At 42.6% G+C, this 20,984-nt stretch overlaps 1 protein-coding gene across 1 annotated transcript in view; it reads left to right on the top strand.

Moving 5' to 3' along the window:
* Positions 1-2,922: 2,922 nt before the first annotated feature.
* LOC140453118 (Golgi-associated kinase 1A-like) overlaps positions 2,923-20,984 on the top strand; it is a 37,134-nt gene continuing 19,072 nt past the window's right edge. The window contains exons 1-2 of the mRNA XM_072547524.1: positions 2,923-2,941; positions 14,029-14,265. The gene's annotated coding sequence lies outside the window, so the exon portion shown is untranslated. The remainder of the gene's footprint in view (positions 2,942-14,028; positions 14,266-20,984) is intronic.

Below are 20,984 nucleotides of genomic sequence, written 5' to 3'. Positions count from 1 at the left end.
CCCACACAGAGCAAGCCTGGACAATGTTCAGACTCTGGCTATTAAATGGAAATTAACATTCATGCCACACAAGAGTCAGGCAGTGTCCATTTCCAACAAAAGAGAATCTAACCATCTCACCTTGACATTCACAGATATTACCATCATGAATGTCCCACTATCAATATCCTGGGGGTCACCATTGGCCAGAAGGTGAACTGGACTAACCAAATAAATACTGTGACAGCAAGAGCAGATGAGATCCTGGGAGATTTGCAACAGGTAACTTATTTCCTGACTCCTGAAATTCTGACCAGCAACTCCAAGTCACAGTCAGGAGTGTGATGGAATTTGCCTCAATGAGTACAGCTCTATCAAAGCTCAAGAAGCTCAACACCATCCAGGACAAAGCAGCTTATTTGATTTACACCCCAACTATCACCCACAACATTGATTCCCTTCAACACCAACGTAGAGTGGAGGCAGTGTGTCCCATTTACAAGATGCATTGCTGTCACTCACTCGAGCTTCTTCAACAGCAGCTTCTAAACCTGCCATCTTTATCACCTCCAAGCACAAAGGCATCAAATGCAAGGGAATACTGCTGTCTGCAAGTGGTTCTCTAACCCTCCAAGTCTGACACCATCTGATTTGGAACAATATCACTGTTGCTTCACTGTCGTTACATCAAAATGTCCCACGTGAACAATACTTTGGGCTGAAGAGGAGAAAGCAGATTATAAAAACAGACATGACAGCAGAGGAGAGAGCAAAGCTGTGATCAGAGGAGATAGGAAGAAAGTGGAGTTGATAGCAGAGGAAACTAAAGAGGAAATATTGGAGCAAAAACCTAGAGGAACAGGAGAGGGAGTAAAATGGAAAGATGCACAAGGCCTGGGACATGACAAACATTCAACAAGGGGGAAAGAGGTCAAGCAGGAAATCTATCAGGCAGTTAGGCCAAATTCTAGGGTCCATGACAAGGAAAGAAATGTCTGCACACAGAGAAGGTTGGCTGGTTTGGAGGAGATTATACTGGGTGGACATCACTGAACTCTTTGAGAAAATCTAAATGTATGTATATGGTATAATAGAAGTTGTAGATATGAATTTTTAGAAGGTGCCTGATGAAATGCCAAGTTAAAAAGATGTAATAAAAACAAATATATCTGACGTAAGAAGAATGTGCTTGCATAAGCAGAGAGATGGCTTGGGCTGAAAAAAGCCAATGAACTTTATTCATATTGATAGGAAGTGGGTGGTATGGTCCTGGAAACAGTGCTATCCTGTTTTCTATTCATTTAAACGATATGGATACAGACACAAGGGACACTGTAATCAAAGCTTACTAATGTAAAATAAAGGCATATGATAATCACAAACAAAATATCAGAGGATTACAGGGGTGATGATCTCAATCAAGCAGTAAAGTTTTAATGATTTCTTTTTTGAAATACGATAATCCAACTGTTTATTAAAATAATGAATCCACAGTGATTACTGTTAAAACCCCAAGAATTTTAACTGCTCAGAGAACATGAACATTAACAGCCAAATTCTACTTTAACTAGCTCCATTGAAGATAGTCAAAACGAAGTGAAGACAATTACTTCTACTCTAATTGAAACTTCTTAATTCATATTTCCTTTCGCATCTATTTGACTTATATCCCAAACGTGACTCTGTCAGATCCCTAAATAAATTGGGAGATTAACCACTTGGTTGAATATTGTTCCAAAGATTTGGATAAGGCTTGATATTTCTTGGGCCTTCAGCTTACTTGCAGTGAGATTGTCCCTTCAAGTCAACCATTCCATGGTTATGGATTCACCATTTAAATCGGTGTTGCTAACATATTAAGCATAGCCAGCTGCGTCAGAACTCAGCTCTGAAGAAGGGTGACTGGACCTAAAACATTAACTCTGTTTCTCTCTCCACCGATTCTGTTAGACCAGCTGAATTTCTCTGTTATTGTTTGGGTCAGTTCTAATGGTCTTTAACTCTGGAGTGTCACCAAGGAGTCAGCCTCTCTCTTTCTTCTCAGCTTTACTGTCCCAGAAATTTAACTCATTGTTACTGGAATCCTTTATTTTTCAAGGGTTTTAAACCTGTTTAGCTAGCGCAAAGTATCTCTGTTAAATTCTGCTCAATTCCTCCAGTCAACTTAAAATTGATATTCCATGTAATAAACTTCTTGTCTACCCCTTGATTTTCTGTTATTAATGACCCAGGCAGCTTCATCACATGAGAAATTCTTGGAACAAGTTGCTTTTCATAAGAAACCATCTTCCAAAGAAATCTAGTCTTCCCGTTAATATGAAAAACTTCCTCTTCTTTTATGTTGACTGAAATACAAAAGGATAACAGGCTTCTCATCTAATAGACAGTCAATCTCTCATTGTAGGTTGTTTTACATCTGGTAGTAAATGTGTAAATTCATCAGGTTGCCTGTGGTTCTAACCATCCAAGTATAATCAAGTCAAGCAGCAATGATTGAATAAATTCCAAGGAGCAAGAGGTCACAGTTATGACGCAAAGTTCAGAAAAATTGTTTTCTTCTCTCAGTAATTAACAGAGTTTTGAGAGAGTAATTACAAAGGTACAGTGAGTTGAAATAATTCTTCCTCGTTAGATAGGACAATAAGTAAGCCAAGGTATCACATGCCAAACAGTCAATGTGATCACACAGCTCTGGTTAAACATAAATAGGTAGCGCAGCACACACTGTATCAGGTATGATAATCAGACAAAGTGGTGCTTTGGAATGTTGTTCGAATTGCGGTTGAAGTCCATGAACTCTGAGAATTTTATAATAGCACATTAGAGACCTATTTGTAAAGTAAAAGGCCAAAGTGCAGGCTGCTTAAAGATTAGCTGCTCCTGAATCTGAATAGAAAGTCATTTCATTTTCACTTGGAGTAAGTTCTAACTATCAATGAAGAAGCCTTTTTTTAATTAGGAGGTAAATTGAACTTTTTTTTTGCCTGTTTGTTTGTATGTTTGTTGTAAGTCAATTTCTAGTCAACTGAGGAGACACCCTTGTGCCTGGTTATTGTGTGATTTAGAATGAGACATTTTCTTCTGGGTTTCCTTAAGCTGCTACTCAGTAATATCATAAAGAAGTCTTCCTGGTGAAGCATCAAATTAATACAGCACAGAAGGCAACCATTTGTCCCTGTCTTATCAGTGCTGGCTTTCAGATAGGGCTATCCAATTGGCTGCAACACTCTGCTCTCCCCCCACGGCTTTGTAAACATGCTCCCCTTAAGTATTAATCCAATTTCCTTTTGAATATTATTATTGACTCTGTTTCTACTATGCTTTTGGGCAATTACAGATCATTGTGTAAAATAATGTTTCCTCATTTTGGCTTTAGTATCTCAGTATTTTACCATGTTAGAGATGTTGTGTAAGTGAATGTTGTTGTTGCTGTTAGTTGGGTAAACAGTGGGTAAACTTGGATTACTGCCTGTGGCTTTTCACATGGGAAGTCCCAGTCACTACCTCCAAGCAGCCTATTAATTCAGACAAGAGGAAGGAACTCTTCCATCTGCCTCTTTTGGCAGAAACATGAAATGAGCTTGTCCATCTGCTCCCTCGACAGAGACCAGGAACAAAGTTGCCCGTCTGCTCTCTGTTGTGAGGAGATCCAAAGATGAGGGAAAAAAATTATTTTTAAACTGGGCAAAACTGAATCTTTATTGCCACCTCCTGGGTCAATGTTAACATTAGTGATAGACAAGGCTGCTGACCTCCCTTCTACATGGAACCGAGCATAGACATCATTGGGAAAACTGGGCGATCGCCAGAAACAAATTTATAATTTTGGCAGTAGTTCCCAGGTCTGAGTTGTAAATGTCAGCATTGAGCAAAATTCCGACTCCTCAAGGTTTGAACTGGTTCATCTGTTATAAATATCACATTGCAGAATGGTGTAAAATATTCCTTCAGATTCCTTCAGATAGGCACAAGACTGTTTTCTTAACACAATCTGTCTGTAGGGGTGAGTGACTGTGAGAAGTTAGAATTTCATCAGTTCTGCAGATAGTTTGAGACCTAGGTGTGAGGCACCAGAAAATGTAAGAGTATATTCCCTTGATAGAAAATTGATGGTTATGCGACACTTCAAATGATTACATTTCTTCTTTAAATGATGTTTACTCTATGGCTAAAGCTATGCTCAAAAGTAACGAGACAATACAATGATGGCTAACGTTAGAATGAGTATTACAGTATAAAGTTACATTATCATTAGCAGAAGAATAGTTGTTTTAGTACTACTGATTTTACTTGTTTAAAGTTGCCTGACTGTGTGGTCTGTGTGTGATCTACATTCTTTGTGAAAATTGATGTGGGTAAATTAACTCAGAACAGCTGCCAAAAATGTCCAGGTGGGAATCTACTTTTGGTTAGTATTGTTGGTGCACTTTCCCAGTCACAAAGCAGGACAGTATGAGATGAAGATTAACTAAGATTGAATCTGGCTTGCATTGTTTTACCCATTTGTGGATTGGCTGGTCTTGGGTAGCACTCTGTTAGAATATGGGAAGCAAATCGTAATTTTTTGTCTTATAACATACTGTTGGATGTGGGGGAAGTCAGTATGAGAAAGAAAGGCTTGCTGAAGTACGTTAAGTTCATTAGTGTCACAAAGAAATCTTTCTTGTGAAACATCAAAATAATACAGTACAGAAGGCAACCATTTGGCCTCATTATACCTAGGTAGGCGTTCAGTAGGGCTATCCAATTGATCGAGGAGAAAGTGAGGACTGCAGATGCTGGAGATCAATCCAATTGATCCCAACACTGCTGTTTCTCCATAACCTTGTAAATATGTCCCCCATATGTATTTATCCAATTTCCTTTTGAATGTTGCTATCAACTCTCTGTTTCTATTACACTTTTGGACAGTGCATTGAGCATCATTGTAACACACTGCATAAAATAATGTTTCCTCATTTTGTCTTTAGTTCTTTGGTATCTCAAATAAAGTTGTAGAGTCACACAGCACGGAAGCAGCCTCTTTGGTGCAACTCATTCATGCTGACCAGGTATCCGAAATTAATCTAGTTCCATTTGCCAGCCGTTGGCCCATGCCCCTCTAAACCCTTCCTATTCATATACTCATCCCGATGCCTTTTAAATGCTGTAATTGTACCAGCCTCCACCATCATCCTCAACATGAAAACTTTGATCCTGAAGTGCCTTTTGGACTTGCCCAGCCTGGCAAGAAGACTTTAGCTATTCACTCTATCCATGCCCCTCATGATTTTATAAACCTTAATAAGATCACCTCTCAGCTGTGAAAATAGCCCCAGCCTATTCAGTCTATCCCTCTAGCTCAAACCCTCCAATCCCAGCAACATCCTTGTAAATCATTTCTGCACCCTTTCAAGTTTTGCAACATTCTTCCTATAGCAGGAAGATGAGAATTGATTGCATTATTCCAGGACCAATGTCCTGTGCAGCTGCAACATGACCTCCTAAACCCAATAATCAATGCACTGGCTGACTTTCACAAACTGCAGGATATCTAAAAGCTGTTTAGAAACAATAAAGTACTTTTGAAGTTTAGTCATTGCCTCATCAGAGAAACACAGCGGGGAGTTAGTTCACAGGAAGGTTTCACCAACAGCAATGTTATAATGACCAGATGTGATAGTGGATTAGTGGTGCTGGAAGAGCACAGCAGTTCAGGCAGCATCCGAGGAGCAGTAAAATCGATGTTTCGGGCAAAAGCCCTTCATCAGGATGTGATAGTGGTTGAGGGATAAATATTTTCTGGAACCAAAACAAATGTTTCTGAAACAGTGTCATGAAATCCCATGTCCACCGCTGTGGGTTTCACTTTAACATTAGATCTGACAGAAAGACTAGGTGTCAGCTCAAAGAGAGATGCTCACATTTGGAGTGGGACTTGAACACACAACCTTTGGAGTCAAGGACAAAAATGTTGCTAATTCGAAAGAGTTGTGGTAAAAAAAACTCAATAAATGTAACTCATGGATGCTAACAAATGTTACCTCAAAACACCAGCAATTGTGAAATTGCACAGGTCAGTTCACACCCCTTGTCCTCATCAAATAACATTAACTCAAAATGGGATTGATTTTCAACTTACCACCAGATGAAAGTCCATCACTGGGGATCAGGCACCCATTACAGAAACCAAGTGAAGGAGATTGAAATTTAAATGAGGAGGTTGTTAATGAAGGCAGATGATCCATTCACTGACCCCAGGAGGGGAGGTTTATGACAGAAACGTGGTAACACAGAAAGAGTTACAGCACTGAAGGAGGCCATTCAGCCCATCATGTCTGTGAGAATTTGAAAAAAAGCTAGCTGGTCTAATCCCATATTGATCTTGGTCTGTAGCTCTGTACGTTGGGTGCATATTAACTGCTTTTTAAAAATGTGATGAAGGCTTTTGCCTCTGTAACCCTGTCAGGAAATGGGTTCCAGATCTCCACCAACCTCTGTGTCAAAAAACTACTCAGGTTCTCTCTAATTCTTCCACTGTTTACTTCACGTCTTTATCCACCTCTCTGCTGAGGGAACTATCTCAGGCCCTGATAACATTCTTAGGTACCGTCCCTTTGAAACACATTCTTTGTGTAATGCACAGACCAGAACCAGACATTGCATTAGTTGTATTCAAACTGGTGTTTTAATAACATTAGAGCATAAGCTTCATCATATTTTTGACTTTGGCCGGTAAAGGAACATTATCTGTAGATTACTGGATGAGTGGTGCTGGAAGAGCACAGCAGTTCAGGCAGCATCCAACGAGCAGCGAAATCGACGTTTCGGGCAAAAGCCCTTCATCAGGAATAAAGGCAGTGAGCCTGAAGCATGGAGAGATAAGCTCGAGGAGGGTGGGGGTGGGGAGAAAGTAGCATAGAGTACAATGGGTGAGTGGGGGAGGAGATGAAGGTGATAGGTCAAGGAGGAGAGGGTGGAGTGGATAGGTGGAAAAGGAGCTAGGCAGGTCCGACAAGTCTGGACAAGTCATGGAGACAGTGCTGAGCTGGAAGTTTGAAACTAGGATGAGGTGGGGGAAGGGGAAATGAGGAAGCTGTTGAAGTCCACATTGATGCCCTGGGGTTGAAGTGTTCCGAAGCGGAAGATGAGGCGTTCTTCCTCCAGGCATCTGGTGGTGAGGGAGCGGCGGTGAAGGAGGCCCAGGACCTCCATGTCCTCGGCAGAGTGGGAGGGGGAGTTGAAATGTTGGGCCACGGGGCGGTTTGGTTGATTGGTGCGGGTGTCTCGGAGATGTTCCCTAAAGCGCTCTGCTAGGAGGCGCCCAGTCTCCCCAATGTAGAGGAGGCCACATCGAGAGCAATGGATACAATAAATGATATTAGTGGATGTGCAGGTAAAACTTTGATGGATGTGGAAGGCTCCTTTGGGGCCTTGGATAGAGGTGAGGGAGGAGGTGTGGGCACAGGTTTTACAGTTCCTGCGGTGGCAGGGGAAAGTGCCAGAATGGGAGGGTGGGTCGTAGGGGGGTGTGGACCTGACCAGGTAGTCGCAGAGGGAACTGTCTTTGCGGAAGGAGGAAAGGGGTGGGGAGGGAAATATATCCCTGGTGGTGGGGTCTTTTTGGAGGTGGCGGAAATGTCGCCGGATGATTTGGTTTATGCGAAGGTTTGTAGGGTGGAAGGTGAGCACCAGGGGCGTTCTGTCCTTGTTATGGTTGGAGGGGTGGGGTTTGAGGGCAGAGGTGCAGGATGTGAATGAGATGTGTTGGAGGGCATCTTTAACCACGTGGGAAGGGAAATTGCGGTCTCTAAAGAAGGAGGCCATCTGGTGTGTTCTATGGTGGAACTGGTCCTCCTGGGAGCAGATACGACGGAGGCGGAGAAATTGGGAATACGGGATGGCATTTTTGCAAGAGATAGGGTGGGAAGAGGTGTAATCCAGGTAGCTGTGGGAGTCGGTGGGTTTGTAAAAAATATCAGTGTCAAGTCGGTCGTCACTAATGGAGATGGAGAGGTCCAGGAAGGGGATCGAGGTGTCAGAGATGGTCCAGGTAAATTTAAGGTCAGGGTGGAATGTGTTGGTGAAGTTGATGAATTGCTCAACCTCCTTGCGGGAGCACGAGGTGGCGCCAATGCAGTCATCAATGTAGCGGAGGAAGAGGTGGGGAGTGGTGCCGTTGTAATTACGGAAGATCAACTGTTCGACATAGCAAACAAAGAGACAGGCATAGCTGAGGCCAATACATATGCCCATGGCTACGCCTTTGGTCTGGAGGAAGTGGGAGGATTCAAAGGAGAAATTGTTAAGGGTGAGGACCAGTTCAGCCAAACGAATGAGAGTGTCAGTGGAAGGGTACTGTTGGGGACGTCTGGAGAGGACAAAACGGAGGGCTTGGAGGCCCTGGTCATGGCGAATGGAGGTGTAGAGGGATTGGATATCCATGGTGAAGATGAGGCGTTGGGGGCCGGGGAAATGGAGGTCTTGGAGGAGGTGGAGGGCGTGGGTGGTGTCTCGAACATATGTGGGGAGTTCCTGGACTAGGGGGGATAGGACAGTGTTGAGGTAGGTAGAGATGAGCTCAGTGGGGCAGGAGCATGCTGAGACGATGGGTCGGCCAGGGTGGTCAGGCTTGTGGATCTTGGGAAGGAGGTAGAACCGGGCAGTGCGGGATTCCCGGACTATGAGGTTAGAAGCTGTGGGTGGGAGATCTCCTGAGGTGATGAGGTTCTGTATGGTCTGGGAGGTGATGGTTTGATGATGGGGGGTGGGGTCATGGTCAAGGGGGAAGTAGGAAGAGGTACCCTTGAGTTGGCGTTTGGCTTCAGCGGTGTAGAGGTCAGTGCGCCAGACTACCACTGTGCCCCCTTTATCCACTGGCTTGATGGTGAGGTTGGGATTGGAGCAGAGGGATTGGAGGGCTGCGCGTTGTGAGGGTGAGAGGTTGGAGTGGGGGAGGGGGGTCGACAGGTTGAGGCTGTTAATGTCCCGGCGGCAGTTGGAAATGAAGAGGTCGAGGGCAGGTAATAGGCCAGCGCGGGGTGTCCAGGTGGATGCAGTGTGTTGGAGGTGGGCGAAGGGGTCCTCGGAAGGTGGGCGGGAGTCCTGATTGTGAAAGTAAGCTCGGAGGCGGAGGCAGTGGAAGAATTGTTCGATGTCACGGCGTGTATTAAATTCATTGATGCGTGGATGGAGGGGGATGATCAGTCCTTTGCTGAGGACTGGTTGTTCGTCCTCAGTGATTGGGAGGTTTGGGGGGGATGGTGAAAACTCGGCAGGGCCGGGAGCTGGGATCTGGTGTGGGTGTGGAGCTGGGAGTGGGGTCGGAGCCGGGAGTGGGGTCGGAGCCAGTACCTGGAGTAGGTGTGATGGTGGGGGGAATGGGGGTGGAGGCATGAGCAGGGGTAATGTTCCCCTCGGGGTTCTGGGGGGTGAGGATAGTGACAGTGGGGTCTGTGGGGGGCATGTCAGCAGAATGCAGGTGAGTGGCGCTGGTGGGGGCGGAAGTGGTGGTGATCATGGCAGTAGGGGTGGCGGAAGTCACTGAGCGTGTGGCATCAGCGATGATGTGAGGGCCGGAAGTGGCTGTGGGAGTGGCCATGATGGGGGCAGAAGTGACATCATCACTCAGCGTGGGGGTGGTAGCTGCATCAGCCGCATGGCTAATGGCATTTCCGAGGCCAGGGGAAGCTTCTGGAATGTTTGAGGAGCGCTGGTTATGGAGGTGGGTGGATAAAAGTTTGTTGTACTTACAGTTTTTGATGTTTGAGATGGAGTTGAAATACTGTTTGTTGAGAGTATGAATTCTCCTGAGGATGTAGTACAGAGTGGGTCCTTTGCAATTCTGAGAGAGTGTGGCCCTCAGCTGAGGCAGGACTGACAGTAGAGAGGTTAGGTGACGGCGCATTGCTGCAAGCGTGGAGCGGAGGATCTTGAAGGAGAACTGTTGCTGGTGTTTTTGAATCTGTAGTCTGTACTGTTTGTCCTGTTCGGGTCCGAACTCTGCTGGTTTAAAGGTAGTTCAGAGTCCATGTGGGATGAGTTGGTTACGGAGGCAGGCACTGAGGAAGCAAATGTGGCTGTGGTAGCGAGTTTATTTCAGGACATGGTTGAAGAGCTTCAGAGCAGAGGAAGTGACCTGGGAGTTGCAGTGGGAGAGGGACTCCCTGAGATTCTTGTAGAGAGAGGAGGAAAACTTCTTCAAGGCAGGCATCCTTGCAAGAGGATTACCTCATTATCTGTAGATTGTCATGATCATGGAACACCTTGCATTTAGCCAAATTAAACTCCGTCTGCCACTCCTTAGCCCATTAGCCCAATTGATCAAAATTCCTTTGTAGTCTTCAACAACCTTCCCAACTGTCCACTATGCCACTAATTCCACTAATTTTGATGTCATCTGCAAACTTACTAACAATACTTCCTAAATTCTCATCAAAATCTTTTATATGAATAACAAACGAAAGTGGACCCAGCATCCATTGTCGCAGGACAGCACTGCCCAGAGGCCTCCAGTCCAAAAAGCAACCCTATTGCCCAAGGCTAAGAGAAATGCTGAGTTTATTTTGCCTTCACTGTCCGGGTCTCTGTCTCCTGCTGTTGCCCTTTGAAGGGCCCTATCCATCTCCCTCACAGATGGCAGCATTTACCCACCCACTCTGGGTATGGTTGCATCCATTATCATTTCCAATGTGCACTTGTGATTTACTGGATGTTGGAAGGCACTAGCAGCCGTTCCTCAGACAGTGCGTTCAGGCTCTGTCTCATCATTTTGGTGAACCCTTGAAACATTAGCCCACCCTGTCAACTCCACAGGCTTCATACATCCTCACATTCCCAGCCAACCCTGAGTCCAAGTCTGAAGCTGTCCATCTCTACCCCCTCAGCCTGAGGCATATGTCAACTCTAGCAGTCCTCCAGCATCATGCCTGTAGTCAGTCAGCATTGGAAATTGATGGTCAGAGATTCCACCATTTTTCCCCTTATTCTGCCTCAACGGGCTGGAATATGTTTCATCATACTTTGAGGATGTATCCATTCTCAAGGATGCTTCACTCTTTGATATTCTCTCTTTTTGGATTTATCCCAGTCAAATATTTCAAATATTTTGCCTGCTTAATTACAACGTCTGCTTCATCTGTCTTTAGGTAAACAGTATTTAGTAAAAAACATGCCCACAATTTCCACCTTTTAACTTTTTGATGTGTTCTTTATGTGTTTCAAACATGTCTTTGGGTTTGCCTTGGTTTTACTTGCCAAGACTTTTCACGCTTTCTCTGACTTTCTGAACTTGCTTTGTAATATCATCTCTACATTTGCTACTCTCCTCCAGCCTTTTTTTTTGCACTATTGAGCTTTTGATATTTGAGATAATCTTCCTCTTATTTTTGGCTTCTCCTAATATGCATGTTCTGCGTCATCCAGGAAGACCTAGCTCTGTGAGTCCCACCCTTCTCCTTGTGGGAATTCAATTCTGCTTTTGCCATTGCTCTGACATTCATTACCTTGAGTAGTTTTTCTTTCAACATTCCCCTTTTGTCCAAATCAAATCTCCCCATTCAGTAAATCTAGCATTTCCCAAATATAAAACATTTACTCTCAGTCTGTGTCTATCATTTTCCACATAAGTGCTAAATCTAGTTGAATTATGATCACTGTTCTCTACTGCTACCCCTTCCAACTGCTCAGATTCTATAAAACCAAGAAATCCTTACACGAGTATAAAGATAGTAGGAGTATATCTAAGAGGGAAATCAGGAGGGAGAAAGGGGACATGCGATAGCTTTGGCAAATAGAGCTAAAGAGAATCTAAAGGGTTTTTATAAATACATTAAGGATAAAAGGGTAACTAGGAGAAAATAGGGCCCCTCAAAGATCAGCAAGGCGGCCTTTGTGTGGAATGGCAGGAGATGGGGGAAATACTAAACAAGTATTTTGCATCAGTATTTACTATGGAAAAGGACATGAAAGATATAGAACATAGGGAAGTAGATGGTGACATCTTCAAAGATATTCATATTACAGAGGAGGAAATGCTGGATGCCTTGAAACACATAAAAGTGGATAAATCCCCAGGACCTGATCAGGTGTACCCTAGAACTCTGTGGGAAGCTAGAGAAGTGATTGATGTGCCTCTTACTGAGATATTTGTATCATCGATAGTCACAGGTGAGGTGCCGGAAGACTGGAGGTTGGCTTATGTGATGCCTCTGTTTAAGAAGGGTGGTAAGGACAAGCCAGGAAACTATAGACCAGTGAGCCTGATGTTGCTGGTGGGCAAGTTGTTGGAGGGAATCCTGAAGGACAGGATGTACATGTATTTGGAAAGGCAAGAACTGATTAGGGATAGTCATCATGGCTTTGTGTATGGGAAATTATATCTCACAAACTTGATTGAGTTTTTTGAAGAAGTAACAAAGAGGATTGATGAGGGCAGAGCGGTGGACGTGATCTCTACGGACTTCAGTAAGGCATTTGACAAGGTTCACCATGGGAGACTGGTGAGCAAGGTTAAATCTCATGGAATACAGGGAGAACTAGCCACTTGGATACAGAACTGGCTTGAAGATAGAAGACAGAGGGTGGTGGTGGAGAGTTGTTTTTCAGACTGGAGGCCTGTGACCAGTGGAGTGCCACAAGGATCGGTGCTGAGTCCACTACTTTTCGTCATTTATATAAACGATTTGGATGTGAGCATAAGAGGTACAGTTTGTAAGTTTGCAGATGACACCAAAATTGGAGTTATAGTTTACACAGAAGAAGGCTACCTCAGATTACAATGGGATCTTGATCAGATGGGCCAATGGGCTGAGAAGTGGCAGATGGAGTTTAATTCAGATAAATGTGTGGTGCTGCATTTTGGGAAAGTAAATCTTAGCAGGACTTATACAGTTAATAGTAAGGTCCTAGAGAGTGTTGCTGAACAAGGAGACCTTGGAGTGCAGGTTCATAGCTCCTTGAAAGTGGAGTCGCAGGTAGATAGGATAGTGAAGAAGGCAGTTGGTATGCTTTCGTTTATTGGTCAGAGTATTGAGTACAGGTGTTGGGAGGTCATGTTGCGGCTGTACAGGACATTGTTAGGCCATTTTTGAAATTTTGTGTGCAATTCTGATCTCCTTCATATTGGAAGGATGTTGTGAAACCTGAAAGGGTTCAGAAAAGATATACAAGGATTTTGCCAGGGTTGGAGGATTTGTGCTATAGGAAGAGGTTGAATACGCTAGGGCTGTTTTCCCTGGAGTGTCGGAGGTTGAGGGGTGATCTTATCAAGGTTTATAAAATCATGAGGGCCATGGATAGGATAAATAGACAAAATCTGTTCCCTAGGGTGAGGGAGTCAGAGAGCATAAGTTTAGGTTAAAAGGGAATGATATAAAAGGGTCCTATGAGGCAACATTTTCACACAGAGGGTGGTCCTTGTATGAAATGAGCTGTCAGAGGAAGTGATGGAGGCGAGTACGATTGCAACATTTTAAAGGCAGCTGGATGGGAATAGGAATAGGAAGGGTTTGGAGGGATATGTGCTGGGGTTTGGTGCTGGCAGGTGGGACTAGATTGGGTTGAGATATCTGGTCAGCATGGACGAGTTGGACTGAAGGGTCTGTTTCTGTGCTGTACATCTCTATGACTCGATGACTCAAAGTCCTGAACTGCCCCTTCTGCTCTGGTGCTTATTACTTCCTAGCTAAGTGTGCTCTGGGTTGAATTTTATTCCTTTTCAGCCACTTATACTTCATAAAATGAATATATTACAGTGAATCATCAATCTACTGTTATTGTTGCTTTTTCCCTATATTTCTCAGGACTTCTCAAAATGAGTCATCAATAGTGACATATTCAGTAAATAATTTCACTTCCCTCTCAGAGATGTGGTGCTCCTTATGAACATTGTTAATCTGACAGCCCTTTGGAATATATAACATGCTGTTAATCCCTCCCAGTGTTTCTCCATTATAGCCTCAAGTTCAAACATGTTGTTTTCTTCTAATGAATCCGTGCAGTTGGACAGTGTTCAAATGTATAAAAAGTAAGTACACCACTCCTTTCTTCCCATCCTTGAAACCGCTTCAGTTGCAGGGGTTTTCACATACTTTGCAAGGCATACCACACTGTCTGAAGAAATGGAATGATGCATGGTAGAAACATGATTACGTGACTCATTACTGGACATTTCAAGCTCAGCAGTAGAGAGATGACAACCAGAGTTCATTGCTCTCAGCAGACAGAGTGTAAACTCACTGTGGAAGCAGGAATACGGAGCTCAATCTAAAAGGCTGACGAAAAACTAACCCATCATATTTTTTGCAGGTGAGATAAATTTCCTTCTTGCTTTAGTTTTGAATGTTTGGAGTGATGACTGGTATCAGTGGTCCCACCAGGAGTGTTATCATGATGTTATTTTAGAAGGTGATGATTTTTATTTCAAATGCATGAGACAGAACCCCACTTTGGATCTGAATAATACAATGTAGCTTCTTAAGCCAGTTCTCACTGCAAGTAAATGCAGGAAGGTTGCAGTTTCAAACAAATGCGTCATAGACAGATCTAGTTTGCATTTGAAACTGTAGCCGACTAATGGTTGCATGATATTTGCACTTAGCACAGAATTATTCTATCTCTCATTTCATTGTAATGAGCAGCTAAGAGACCTGGAAAATAGTGCATACAGCACATTGATATTAATACCATGCAGCAGCATATCAAGATAGCTCTTGTAGCATACTGGTAATGTCCTACCTTTCGGCTAGGAGCCCAGATGCAAGTTCCATATGCTCCAGACAATATCCCATCGCATGTTGGAACAAGTTTATTAAAATTATCCACAGGTCACACCAACACAATATACCATGAAAGAGTACACATTACAGCAATAAAGTTAAACCAGTAGACTAATCTCACTGCTATGTTGTATGTAACACAATCAAACTGCATATACATCAAAGAAAAATGAAATGTCATGCAACGTTGTAGTGTCACACTGCCTTAAAATACCATAAACAACAAACACGTTAATTTTATAAAATATCATAAAACACCGTGCAAAGCGGCCTGTAAATCACACTGATATAAAATGCCATAAAGCACCATATACATCACATTGGTATAAAAGCTGCATAAAACTGACATAAAATACCAGAAAAACAATGAATATTTCAAAGAGATATAACATTCCATTAAACAATTATGTATCACACTGATGTGAAAAAAAAAATCATATGGCAATATATAAATCACACAGGTATAGAATTTCATGAAACCATGTCTATATCACAATGATACAGCAGGGGATGGGATGGTATAGTGGTATTATTGCCACACAAGGAATAAAGAGTCCCATGGTTGGTTTCATGGATCTGGGTTTAAATACAACCATGGCAGATGGTGGAATTTGAATTCAATAATTTTTTAAATTGCAGAATTAAATCCACCAGGATTATCAGGAACAATCTATCTGGTTCACCAATTCCTTTTACAAAAGGAAATCTGCCATCTTTACCCAGCTCTGGCCTATATGTGTGACTTTGGACCCACAGCAATGTAGCTGCCCTCTGAAATGTCCTAGCCATGCTACGAATTCTAAATCAACGAAATGAAACTGGATTGACCACCTGAACTGGAAATAAAATAATGCAGCCCTGCTGACCCTACAAAGTTCCCCTTACTATTATCTGGTATCAATATCAGGAGAGGTGACTCACAGCATAGTCAGACAACAACCTAACAAAGCCATGCTTATGAAATTATTCCTTCATTTCATGTCTTACGTTCAGTGAAGAGAGATGCATGGTTGTTTAACCTGTGGGTCACTACGCATCAGGTGAAGGGGTAAGATAGAGAACGCAGGAACCTTCATTGTAACCTCAGCCAGTATGGGAATTGAATACACTGTGATGGTGCCACTCTGTATTACAAAACAGCTATCCAACCAACCAACTCCCCCATGTATATATCACAGTGTAATTAGAATACCATGGAACCATTTCCATCATGCCATCAAAGTAGTCAAAATACCATCAAGTGGTGTATGCATTACAGTGGCATAGAATATTGTAGAACTTTGTACAGATCTCACTGATACAAAAATGTCATAAAAGTGTATTTGTCGCATTAATATAAAATACTGTCACATACACACTGGTAGAAAGAATAGAGCAGATACATGAAGTAAAATTAATTATGACCATAACAAGTGCACTTGAAGATGATAGAGAAGGACATAAGCATAATGATAAAAAAGCCCAATTTGAGGGGCTGAGACTTATATTGGGAAAATAAAATGGGGAGCTGTATTTGTAAACAGCTATGTCAAATCACATTTCACACAGTTATTAGCAGAGTGAGGGAAAATATATTGCACTGAAAGATAAGACAAGTTTCGGGGGAAAAAGCATAAGCAGACCATGTGATACAAGAGCCAGATAAGGCTGGGGTTCAGTCCATTGAGTCTGCTCCACCATTTGATCAGTCTATATGCTTCTCAACCCAATATGAGAGAAATAAAATAAGATTAGGAGAGAAGTCAAAAATTAGTTATGAAGGTCAAGACGAACTCTGAAATTAAACCATCCAGAAACTTAAAACAAAAGAATCAAATATTTTACAGGTACAGCAACAAAAAATGTGAAAATGTGGACTCGAATTAAAAGATAGACAGGATAAAACTTCAGATGACAATAGTATAATGACAGAAATATTAACTAATTAGTTTACTTCTGTATTTGCTGGAATATGTAGGCATGACATTGGATCACCAGCTGAGTTTTGAGATAGATGCATTGAGGATAATGACAAGAAGTGTGCCAAATAAACCAAATTCAAATAGAGATTTGAGTTAAGAAGTTATTTTCAGGATTGCAACCTGCAACTACTAGAATTACTAGAGGATTAGTGCTGAGGCAACAATTATTAATGTCTTGGATGGGGAAAGTGAATGTGCTATATCGAAGTTTGCAGATAATACTATAAACTATGTTGGAAGGCAAGTCATGAAGATGGCATAAATACTCTACATAGGGATATAGGGTAAATGAAAGTCACCATACTCTTACTGGGCTGCTCTGTCATTAGACAGAGATAACTAATAGTGGTTTAACTTGAGGGTCACACAACTCAGTCAAGGGAGGGGGTTGAGAAAGAGAATCTAAAATCTTATCAATGAGTGAGGTAAGGCTGATCATCCCATAATTTCCTATCTTCTTCCTCCCTCACTTCTTAAACAGGAGGGGGTTACATTAACCATTTGCAGTCCTCTGGAACTCTTCCTGACTCCAGTGATTTTGGAAAGATCACCCATCAGTGTTTCCACAATCTCTTCAGACAGTTCCTTCAGAACCCTGGAGTGTAGTCCATCAGGTCCAAGTGATTAATCTACTTTCAGACTTTTCAGCTTCCCCACACCTTCTCCTTTGTGATGTCCACTACATTCTCCTCCATCCCCTGACTCTTCTGACTCTGGTATGCTACTGGGAAAACTGATGCAAAATACCTATTCAACTCCTATGCCATGTCTTTGATCCCTGTTCCTGCTTCTCTCGCCTCATTTTCCAGTGATCCAGTGTCCACCCTTGCCTCTCTCTTACCTTTAATATATCTAAAAAAAACTCTTGCTATCTTCTTTTATGTTACTAGCTATTACTAACTGTCCTCATATTTTCCTTTCTTGCCTTATGTTTTTTTTTCCATTGTCCACCCCTAGTTTTTAAAGGTTTGCCAATCCTTTGTCTTCCCACTAATCTCCACTACATTGTAATTGTTTTTGTTTTGCTTTTATGCTGTCCCTGACTTCCATTGTCAGTCCTAGTTGCCTCACCCTCCCCTCCGTATGCTGCTTCTTCCTTGGGAGGAATTTCTGCTGAGCCCCCTGACTTATCCCCAGAAACTCCTGCCAATGCTGTTCCACGGTCTTTCCTGCTCGGCTCCCCTTCCAATCAATTCTGGCCAGCTCCTCCCTCATACCTTTGTAGTCACTTTTACTCAGTTATGGTTACATCAGATTCCAGCTTCTCCCCACCAAACTGCAGGATGAATTCTACCATATTATGGTCACTGCCGCCTAGGGATTCCATTACCTTCAGCTCCCTATTCAAGCCTGCCTCATCACACATCACCAAATCCAGAATTGCCTGTTCTTTCATAAGCTCTACCTTATGTACAGGCCTCCTAGCACCACACAATGCGATCTAAGAAAACCATCTCGGAGTCAATCCACAAATTCCTTTTCTTGGAATCTGCTACCCAACCTGATTTTCCCAGCCCACCCGCATATTCGAGTTCTCCATGATTATTGTTATATTGAATTTCTTACATGCCTTTTCTATCTCCTGATTTATTTTCTTCCCCACATCCTGGTACTGTGAGGAGGCCTGCACATAACTCCCATCAGGTCTTTTCTTCTTTAATATTTCCCACCTCTACACACTCAGATTCTATACTTTATGACTCTATACTGCATCTCGTTATTGATTTAATTTCATTTCTTACTAATGAAGTAACTCACCCCTCTGCCCATCTGCCTCTCCTTTCAATAGGATGTGTATCCTTGGATATCTCATTCCTAGCCCTGATCCCCTTGCAGCCATGTCTCTCTGTGATACTCACAACATCGTACCTGCCTATTTCAGTCTGTGCTACAAAGCTCATTGTCCTTGTTTCATATACTGCATGTATTTAAGTACAACACCCTTCTCATAGATTCCCCCCCCCCCCATCTGCTGTGCCCAAAGTTAGATTCCTGACTCTTATGTCCGATTACTTGTACTGGAAACTTTAATAACCTCCCCTGAGCCCTTCCCCTCCCCACCCCTTTGAAGCTCTTGTGACCACTATGTAACCTTTCCACTGGGATCCTGGTCCCAGATTGGTTCAGGTGGAGTCTGCTGTCTTCTGTCCCAATACTGATGCCAATTCCCCACAAAATGGAACCCCTCTTTCCAACGTCACTCCTTTAGCCATGGGTTTATTTCCCTGATCTTCTTCTCTCTTTGCCAATTTGCAAGTGGCTCTGATAATACTTGATTTTATTGAATAGTGGAGCGGACTCACAGGGTCAAATGGTCTACTTCTACTCCTTTATCTTATGGTGTTAAGAACAAAGGCTCTGTTCCAGATGGGAATTTTGAAAAGGATAGAAGTTCTGCTGAATCTGTGTGGAGCTTAAAAATGTGTTGCTGGAAAAGCGCAGCAGGTCAGGCAGCATCAAAGGAACAGGAGAATCGACGTTTTGGGCATAAGCCCTTCTTCTGGAATCCTGAAGAATTTATGCTGCCTGACCTGCTGCGCTTTTCCAGCAACAACACATTTTTAAGCTCCGATCTCCAGCATCTGCAGTCCTCACTTTCTCCGAGTTGAATCTGTGTGGAGCCAGGGTTAGACAACACTTGCAGTTCTAGTCACCATAATGTAATTTAGATACAGAGGCACTAGACAGGATGCAGAGTTAATTTACAAAGGTAATGGCAGCAATATTGGGTATACAGATCAGGAACAGATCGCTAGCCTTTGTTACCTTTCTCTTGAAAAAAATGAAAGCTATGGGACAACCTAATAGGGATCTTTAAAATGAAGAAAGGTTTTTGAGAGAGGATAAAGAGAGAATGTTCCCTCTTGTGGTGAACAGGATAACTAGAGACTGTCAACATATGATCATCGTCCAGACATCTGGCGGTGTAAGCAGGAGAAACTTCTTTACCTGCAGAGTGCTGTTGATGTGAATGTGACTGAGAAAAGTACAGATGTATTAAATTAAAAGCTAGACAAGCATTTGAGAGGAAAGACAATCAATAGTATGATGGTAAATGTAGGTGGTGCATAAAACTGATACAGACTGGATCAGCTGAATTACCTGTTTTTATGCCATGTTAATTGCATTGATACAAAATATTACAAAATTGTATGGGTGATACTGACATGTACATACATTATTATGCTATAAAATAGCTTATAAATCACACTGAAATAAATAGCTGCAAAACTACTGAATGATATGGAATACCACAAAACATCACAGACATTAAATGCCTAAACAGTGTTTACATCACACTAATATATAACAGACCTCAAAGCAGTGTGTATCATACTGACATCAAACAGTGTGAAACATAAACTACTTTGCACCAATCAAATCATAAAACTGTTTATTAATCATATCGCTATAAAAGACTGCAAACCATTGTTGACATCACACGGACATAAAACTGTCAGACCTGTATGTCGTGCTGTACAGCAGCATAAAGGCACTGATAAAGGACAGCACAAATCATAGAATGCACACAATGACATAATTAGCATAAAACAGTAAAAACATCAAAGTAATAAAATGAAAATAATGCAGAAAATACATCATAGCAATAAAAAAGAACAGCATAATATATCACGCAGATGTAAAAACAATGTAAGAGCAGTACATCATGCTGAAAGAAAACATAAATCAATGCATACTTCATGATGTTCAGAAAAGATTTACAAGGATGTTGCCAGGGATGGAGGGTTTTAGCTAGAGGGAGAGGCTGAACAGGCTGGGGGTGTTTTCCCTGGAGTGTCGGAGGCTGAGGGCATGGACAAGGTCTTTTCCTTAGGGTGGGGGAGTCCCAAACTAGACGGCACAGGTTTAGGGTGAGAGGGGAAAGATTTAAAAAGGGACCTAAGGGGCAAACTTTTCACCCAGAGGGTGGTATGTGTATGAAATGAGCTGCCAGAGGAAGTGGTGGAGGCTGCTACAATTACAATATCTAAAAGGCACCTGGATGGGTACATGAATAGGAAGAATTTAGAGGGATATGAGCCAAGTGCTGGCAAATGGGACTAGATTAGTTTAGAATACCTGGTCGATATGGATGGGTTGGACCGAAGGGTCTGTTTCTGTGCTATACATCTCTATGACTCTATGACTCTATGTGGAGTGCTGGTGTTGGATTGGGGGGTGGACAAAGCCAGAAGTTACACGTCACCAGGTTATAGTCCAAAAAGTTTGTTTGAAGTCACAAGCTTTCGGAGACTGTTCCTTAATCAGGTGAAGGAGCCTGATGAAG

Source organism: Chiloscyllium punctatum, chromosome 26 (genome assembly GCF_047496795.1).
Source record: "Chiloscyllium punctatum isolate Juve2018m chromosome 26, sChiPun1.3, whole genome shotgun sequence".
Classification (NCBI taxonomy): domain Eukaryota; kingdom Metazoa; phylum Chordata; class Chondrichthyes; order Orectolobiformes; family Hemiscylliidae; genus Chiloscyllium; species Chiloscyllium punctatum.
Note: the sequence above shows the minus strand (reverse complement) of the source record. Positions and strands in the feature narration are given on the sequence as shown.